Below are 9,553 nucleotides of genomic sequence, written 5' to 3'. Positions count from 1 at the left end.
GCCATAGAAAGCACTAAGTTTGATAAATGGATTAGTGCCATGAATAAAGAGTTAAAATCCATGAAATACAACAAAGTCTGGGATCTTGTTCAATTACCAGAAAGTTCTAAAAAAATCGGATGTAGATGGGTCTTCAAGACCAAACGCGATTCTAATGGTAATATTGAACGATATAAAGCCAGACTTGTTGCCAAGGGATACACTCAAAAAGGTGGCATTGATTATAAAGAGACCTTTTCACCGATCTCAAAGAAAGACTCATTAAGAATTGTTTTGGCTTTAGTAGCTCATTATGATTTAGAGTTACATCAAATGGATGTGAAAACTGCCTTTCTTAATGGAGACCTCGAGGAGGATGTTTATATGGACCAACCAGAGGGTTTCGAAATTAAAGGAAAAGATCAGATGGTGTGTAAACTAAATAAGTCAATATATGGACTCAAACAAGCCTCACGACAATGGTATATAAAGTTTAATGATACCATAACATGTTTTGGATTTAAGGAAATTACCATTGATCGGTGCTTATACCAAAAGATTAGTGGGAGTAAGTTTATATTTTTAGTCCTGTATGTTGATGACATTTTACTTGCTGCTAATGATTTAGGCATATTGCGTGAGACGGAAGACTTTCTCTCTATGAACTTTGAAATGAAAGATATGGGTGAGGCATCCTATGTGATAGGGATAGAAATATTTAGTGATAGATCACAAGGATTATTGGGATTGTCTCAAAAAGGTTATATCGAAAGAGTTCTAGAGAGATTTAGCATGAACAATTAAGAATAGTTTCTATTCAAAAATAATGGGACAAATTTAATCTCATGCAATGCCCAAAGAATGATGTAGAACGAAAAGAAATGAAATCAATTCCTTCATCTTTTATTGTTGGAAGTTTGATGTATGTTCAAACTTGCACAAGATCGGATATTAGTTTTGCGGTCGGAATGCTAGGAAGATATCAAAGTAATCCTGGAATGAATTAATAAAAAAAACTGCAAAGAAAGTTTGTGGCATGTTATGAAGCCACAATTCATGCATTATGGCTGCGGAACTTCATTTCAGGACTTGGGGTTGTCGACACCATTACCATGCCGCTGAAAATTTATTGTGATAATGTTGCAGCAATATTCTTCTCCAAGAACAATAAGTACTCCAAATGTGCCAAACATATGGAAATTAAATATTTTACTGTTAAGGAAGAAGTTCAGAAACAAAGAGTGTTACTTGAGAATATTAGAACTGATCTCAGGATTGCAGATCCGTTAACAAAAGGCTTACAACTAAAGACATTTAAAGAACATGTTCAAATGGGTCTTGGTTGTACTTATGATTGATACATTTATGATGTTTTTACACTCTGAGCTCAAATTATGTGTTTCTGATATACATTAATGAATTTCTTGTTTCTCATAATGGTGTATACATTATTGTCTTGAGATATTACAAGATAAGTCTCTATGAGACATTATTGTGGACCATAATGTTATATGTTTTATAGCTTATGAACCTAGTATGATAAGTTGCTAATGTAGTAGTATATGGAAGGAAGTATGTAGCTTAAAATTTATGTACAACCGCCATAACTCGCATTAGTAGTTTGTTATATTGTGGTATTTATGATGGACATTATAGAAGGGATTTATTAGACGTGCAACTAATGTTTATTAAATATTAATGGTATATGTTCATTGGGCCAAGTGGGAGAATATAAGAATTATTATTTATTTACTATTAATTATTTCTTACTTATGGCCCAAGTTTACTTGGAATCAAAGTAATACCATAAATAATATTTAATAAGAAATAGATCTCGTCCGTACATTGGTTACTTGATGGACGTACCAGATTAAGTCATAACCTCTATAAATTGGTCCTCCCTCCACCCATTAAGGTTACCACATATTCTCTACATTAATTCTATCGCTGACGGTTGTGGTAACATAAAGTTAGGGCAAGGAGGTAGAAACCAATTTACGACTAACGCTTCCGCTTCTCTTGATGTTTTCCGCATCAAGTATGTGCCTCTAACATTCTCTATGTAAGATTATCATGTTCAAGATCCTGAAAATATTTAATCTTACATATTAAACCCACTGTAACGAGGCAAATTTTAATGCTATTTTAGTACGATAATGAATTCCAACTTTGCCACGCAGTGAACCACAAAAAGATAATGATAAAAATACAAAGGAATCAACAAATTGCTGACTATTTTCCAAATACTACAATGTTGTTGCCAGTTGTCCTAGGTGTCTTTTTTGATACTCGTCCCATCTATTTTTATTTATTCGTTATATTAAAAATAATTTTTTTGCTCATAAGAACATGAGTGAGTAGTTAAAAGGTGTGGATTTTTTATATAGGAGATTTGGAATTGAATTTAATCCATGTATGTTATTCGATTAAACTTGTCGCATGGAGCTTGTATAGTGCAGTTCACATCTCTTATATTGTTTGCGACTTTTACATAGTGGGTGGAGTTCGTAAAAAAATATTTTTACATATTCAAATTGAAAACTTAAAACATAATTATTATTATATGTATTTATTTCATCTTTATAATTGAGTACTAAGTATTGATATTTAACTATTATAAAGAACAATAAAATAAAATTATCAATTTCATTATTTATTACTTATTAAAAAATATATTTAGTCAAATATAAGCAAGTAAATATAAATATAATCGGAGGAGAGTAGTAACTATTCTACTTCATGTTGATGGATTATTAGCTCCGGAGATTCTATGGGAAATTGAAAACTGTCTTTTAAGAAATTACATTATTCATTTAACATTTAATGTATTAAACTGTAAACTATAAGTATCTTGAAATTTAAAAGTTTAGCTTGAAAATTTAAAGAAGTTGTTAAAATGCATGTATCTAAACTATTTAAATTAACTAGGATTAATTCTTTATATGATAATCCATGTGTCCGATTCTTTTTGTTTTTACCTTTTTTGGACAAATTTTATATTTCGTGTCACCTCCTAAATCAGACTATTTAAACTTAAGATGATTCGTCTTAATTTTAACTTATAAATGCATTTGACTTTAAACAACTTTGACAAAGACACGTCCGTTGACGTGCCTGCTTCACCTGCTTGCTTCAGCGTGTTTTTTTTTAAAAAGATTAAAAAATTATTTTTTTTGTTTTACTTTAATTGTATAATTTTCTTATTATATAAGAGACAGATTGTGCTGAAGCAGGCATGTCTTCATCGACGTGGTAGCTTCAACGTGTTTTTTTTTAAAAAAAATAAAAATTTATTTCTTTTGTTCTACTTTAATTTAATTAGTGTATAATTTTTTTAAAATTATGGAATCCGTTTTAGCTATGACTTCTAGTTTTAAATTCAAGACTCCACGCTGAAGCATGCACGTCTTCGTCAACGTGCCTGCTTCAGCCTGTTTCGAAAATTTCTTTCAATTTTTTTTTACTTCTTTTGTTAATTAGTCAAATAACTTAATAATTAATTATATTAAATATATATAACAAAATTATTTAAAAATTATAATAAAATGTCTACATTAATATTTAACGTAGTATAATTGGAGTTAGACTTTACTAAAACTCACGTATACTTTGACACTAAATGCTTGTTGATAAGTATGTGGATATGTTTGAAGTTGATAATATGAAATATGATGCTTGAGTGCATGAGTGGATTGGATACTATAGAGTAGAACCACGCTGATATGGTACATGAATGGAAGCTAACCCCCTATAGATCATGGTTATTAGGCATACATAAGACCCCTAATGTTGTGTGAGTTCATGATGCATTAGCTATTAGATGACTCTATGACCTATTATAGATATGGTTGATTTTGTGGTGACTATACTTATATACTGCCAGTTGATGTCTTGTGCTAAAATTTGACTTACGTGTTGTTTGGCTTACGTGTTGCTTGTTTCTAGTTTGAGTCGGCCTATAATGTCTACCAATACATAATGACTTGTATTGATATTGTCTTGTACTCTTCTTTTATTGAATGCAAATCCTGTTCTAGAAGTTCTTTCAAGACTCCAATTCTAGCGTAATCAACAGATTTCGATTAACACGATCTATCACAGACCATGAGAGATTAACAATCTTCTCTTCAGGGTAAGTGGCATCCTTGTTACCATGATAGTCTAAATTAATGTCTAAATATCTTCTCTATCCGTGTATTGTCATCATTTCAACGAGAATGAAAGCTCTCACGTAGAGAGATTTGTTTTTTTAAAAAATGTTCTTCAAATTGAAGGCATCTTTCAAGTTTAATTAATATTTTTGAAATAAATACAAACCTTGAATGAAAATATAATTAAAGTTTAATAAAATTTGTAAATAATTGAACAAAAAATACAGAATTTGTTAATTTAGTAAAATTTGTGAACACCTTAACAATATGTGAAATGGAAGTACTACTCTCACAACATGCTCTTAACAATATTAATCGATTTATAAAATTTATGAACAATTTAACATGATATATAGGTAGAATAAAGAAAATATTAAAACTATGTCTCATCCAACATAATTTGTAAATAAAATAAGATTTCTAAATCAATAAAACTTATGAACAATTTAACCAAATAAACAAAGTGAAAATAATTCAAAAACCTCTTCTTGCAACTTGCAACTCTTGTGGGCCCAAACCACACCTCAACCATACCTAAGTTCCAGAACTTTCTTATAAAGAACCTTCTCCTCTTCCTTCCAATTTCGAAACTACTTATTATTAAAAAAATTGGATTACATATATTATTCTCTCCGCTCCGTTTTAACACTTTTTTTTTCAGTCCGTCTTAAAAAGTGAACACAACAAATATTTAATAATAATATCAATATCTTATCTATGTTAGATTACTAGATCTCCTACACATATAAAATGTAATTTTTTATTTTAAATTTTCATATCCAGTTAAACTACGTACATAAATTAAAACGGAGGAAATAATAAATAAAAAATTGCATAGGAGGAAGATGCTCACACCCCAAATGTCTAGAAGTCTAGAACCTTCCACTTAAACAATATTTTATTAGTACTATCTTCTTCTTTTTTAATTATTTCTTAGCAACTCTGGAATTCCTGACTCTTCTTTCCTATTAATAATTAATAGCCTTTTAGCACTTACTTACAAAGCTTCTTTATCCATGGTGTCCAAAGCAATTTATTCACTAAAATAACACAAAATTCATTAATAAATTTAGAAAATTTTAAATTGTTATGTGTTCGTTTGTATTCATTAACAAATTTAGATAGATTTGTTGGAGACGAAATAAATATTCATTATCAAATTCAATAAATGAAATTCAATATTTTAAAAAATTGTCATAAATATATTAATTAATTATTTATTAAAAATTGAAAAAACAACAATTCCAAAAATCACGAAACGTTGCTTTTTTTGGGGAAGAAAACGTTGTAGAATTATAATACAAATACGAAAGTTTTTCAAAAGAAAAAAAATCTTGCATCGAACTACAAGATAAAGAATGTAGAAAATTTCAACTTTTTTTAAAAAATAACCCAAACAATCAATATAAAAAAATTGGTATGATTTGATTTACTTATTGTGAAGAGTTACTGTTGTTATTGATCTTTAATGGAAATATTTTAGAGAAGAAAATAGAAATCCTAAACTTGAAAGAGGGAGAAAAAAAAGGAAGAAAGAGAGAAATTGAAAAATACCACAATTCTTTTTGTTTATAAATTATAAGGAGAGAGAAAAGAAACAATAAAAGCAAACGTGCTAACTCCTAGGAAATAGAGAGAGAAAATAAGGTAAATAAATCAGTTTTTAAAAAAAGAGAATGTGGCTATTTAATATCAAATAAATATTAAAAAAATCTTTTTTTTGCTAAAAAGTTTAAAGTGGGCTATTTATTGTCAATAAAGACTATGGATTGTCATGCTATGCTATTTTTTTCATTTTTAAAGTGAGTAACTTAATTTTAGCCCGGAGAGGTCAAACTTCATATACAACTTACAAGTGTTTATCGCAACTTCAATTGCATTAAAATTTGGAACAAAGTGGTCAAACCGATGTGTGTCAATGCAAACATATGAATATTTCTACAAATCAATTGTTGCACTATAATACTAAGTGCAAATTAACAAACTTAGAGGTCATTTTGATACGATATATTAGAGAAAGTAATACGTAATATGGTATATAATCTGTTTAAATTTAATTTGATTACTTTGGAATATCAATATAATGCGCGAAAAAGTTTATATATGCCACTAAATTTTGGAAATCGGGTCAATTATGGCATCTGTCAATAATTAATGTAATACGTTGTTCTTGTTTTTCCATTGGCCCAAATACACCCTTATTTATTAATGTGAGTTCATGATGCATTAGCTATTAAATGACTCTATGACCTATTATAGATATGGTTAATTTTGTGATGATTATACTTGTCTACTGTGAGTTGATGCTCTGTGCTAAAGTCTTATTTAATTACTTGTTGTTTGTCTTACGTGTTGCTTATTTCTAATTTGAGTCGGCCAATAATATATACCAATACATAATGATTTCTATTGATACTGCCTTGTACTCTTCTTTTATTGAATGCAAATCATGTTCTAGAAGTTCTTTCAAGACTCCAATTCTAGCGTAATCAACATATTTCGATTAACACGATCTATCACAGACCATGAAAGATTAACAATCTTCTCTTCAGGGTCAGTGGCATCCTTGTTACCATGATAGTCTAAATTAATGTCTGAATATCTTCTCTATCCGTGTATTGTCATCATTTCAACGAGAATGAAAGCTCTCACGTAGAGAGATTTGTTTTTTGTAAAAATGTTCGTCAAATTGAAGGCATCTTTCAAGTTTAATTAATAATTTTGAAAAAAAATACAAACCTTGAATGAAAATATAATTAAAATTTAATAAAATTTGTAAATAATTGAACAAAAAATACAGAATTTGTTAATTTAGTAAAATTTGTGGACACCTTAACAATATGAAATGGAAGTACTACTCTCACAACATGCTCTTAACAATATTAATCGATTTATAAAACTTATGAACAATTTAACATGATATATAGGTAGAATAAAGATAATATTAAAACTATGTCTCATCCAACATAATTTGTAAATAAAATAAGATTTCTAAATCAATAAAACTTATGAACAATTTAACCAAATAAACAAAGTGAAAATAATATAATCTCTATCACCTTTTGCATGATATTTTTCCACCAACCCCCTTTCTTGTTTTTTTTTTCTTATCTTGATAGTATACAGTTTTCATTTTTTTTAATGATGTCAAGCAATAATAGGGCAGTCACAATCCCACAAATCAAGTTGCCCCAAACTGCTGTTTCAAAAACCACTTCTTGCAACTTGCAACTCTTGTGGGCCCAAACCACACCTCAACCATACCTAAGTTCCAGAACTTTCTTATAAAGAACCTTCTCCCCTTCCTTCCAATTTCGAAACTACTTATTATTAAAAAAATTGCATAGGAGATGTCTAGAAGTCTAGAACGTTCCACTTAAACAATATTTTATTAGTACTATCTTTTTTTATTATTATTATTTCTTAGCAACTCAATAGGTGGAATTGCTGACTCTTCTTTTCTATTAATAGCCTTTTAGCACTTACTTCCAAAGCTTCTTTATCCATGGTGTTCAGAGCAATTTATTCACTAAAATAACTCAACCTCTTAACTGCATAAACTACCTTACCCAAAGAGAAACTTTCCATTTCCAAAATCCAAACTTTTTTCTTCCTAAAAATACATATATTTTCCCCTGTTTCTTGATGATGAATCAATTGTATTCAGTTAAAGAGGAGTTCCCGGGGTCAAGTTCTGGTGGGGGTGAGCCCCCACCGCCGACACCACAACCAATGGAAGGGCTTCATGACATTGGTCCACCACCATTCCTTACAAAGACATATGAAATAGTGGATGATTCAACTATAGATCATGTTGTTTCTTGGAACAGAGGAGGTCAAAGCTTCGTAGTCTGGGATCCTCATGCCTTTTCAACTACACTACTTCCCAGATTCTTCAAACACAACAATTTCTCAAGCTTTGTCAGACAGCTAAATACTTATGTAAGTATATAACTTCATCAAAAATCAATGAACTCCTCTAATACATTTTTTTTCAAGTGGGGAACTTTCGTTCTAAATAACTGTGTATCTGATATGATTCGCATGTATTTGAAATATCATATACCTAGAAAGTGGCAAACAAGATGGGAGAGAGATGACGGGGATGAGCTAGATTTGTTATGTATCCCCGATACATGTGCATCCACTTTTATACAATGTATTTAGAACAAATTACACCTAATTTTGACCTCATGTATCTGACATACATGTATCTGAATGTATCTGGATACGCCAAAATTTGGTAAAATACGTAATATAGCAAATTAAAGTGTATCTGCATACAAAGAAAACAGTTGTATACAAAAGATCAATTGTATAATATGTGTATGTATAAAACGAGAAAGAGAGAAAGACAAAATAAAACTGGTAGAAAAATATTTGTATTGTATAATTATAAGTGTATAGGACGAAGATATATGTATTTGCATATGTATATATAATTTTCTTTTGCTTTATACAAACAGAAGTGCAATTTATACATTTCGTTTCTGTTTGTATAAAGTGAGAGAGGCGAGTGAGCGAGCGAACGAACGAGATTTGAAAGAGTGGCGAACGAGATCTGAGAGGAAACGAAAATATATGTATATATACAATTTTCTCTCGCTTTATACAAAGAGAAGTGCAATTTATACATTTCATTTATGTTTGTATAAAGTGAGAAAGGTGAGTGAGCGAGCGAGATCTGGGAGAGTGGTGAGCGAGATCTGGGAGAGGGGAGAGAGGAAACGAAAATATATATATATACAATTTTTTCCCGCTTTATACAAACACAAACACATTTTATACATTTGCGTTTTTTGTATAAAGTGAGAGAGGTGAGCGAGATTCTACCAGGGAGAGTGCTGAAAATAGCAATAGTTTGCTATATAGTACAATTAAATCAAAATATATTTATAGCATTTAATTTGAATTAATAGTTTGTCATTATATACAATTTTTCCTATTTTTTTTAGTTAGTCTAAAAAAAATATTTTCATATTAGTAGTAATTTTATTTTAAAATATTCATTTTACTTTTTTCTAATTTATAGTGACACACATTTATATATAGGGGTGTGTATCGATTAGTACGGTTTAGTGTATCGTTTTGATTTTAAAATATGCTAAACCAATAACTAAATTAATAAGATATTTTTATCGGTTTTTAGTTTATTGATTGTGGTGCTTAACGGTTCGGTTTCAGTTTAGCCAATAAAAATATGCTCATAAAATAAACAGAGAAGGGTCTAAAATGCCCCTAAAGTATTTGAATTGGTACAAAATTACCCTCCATCCACCTATCAGCCCTAAAATACCCCTGACATCCACCTTTCGGCTCAAAAATACCCTTGATGTTAATCCTTTGACTCATATTTGCCCTTATTTTTAATAGCTCCCTTAAAGTAAAATTATTAAATATTTATTTATTATATTGCTTAATGT

Source organism: Solanum verrucosum, unplaced genomic scaffold (assembly GCF_900185275.1).
Source record: "Solanum verrucosum unplaced genomic scaffold, falcon-dt-bn FXZP01000235.1, whole genome shotgun sequence".
In the NCBI taxonomy this organism is placed as follows: Eukaryota; Viridiplantae; Streptophyta; class Magnoliopsida; order Solanales; family Solanaceae; genus Solanum; species Solanum verrucosum.
Note: the sequence above shows the minus strand (reverse complement) of the source record.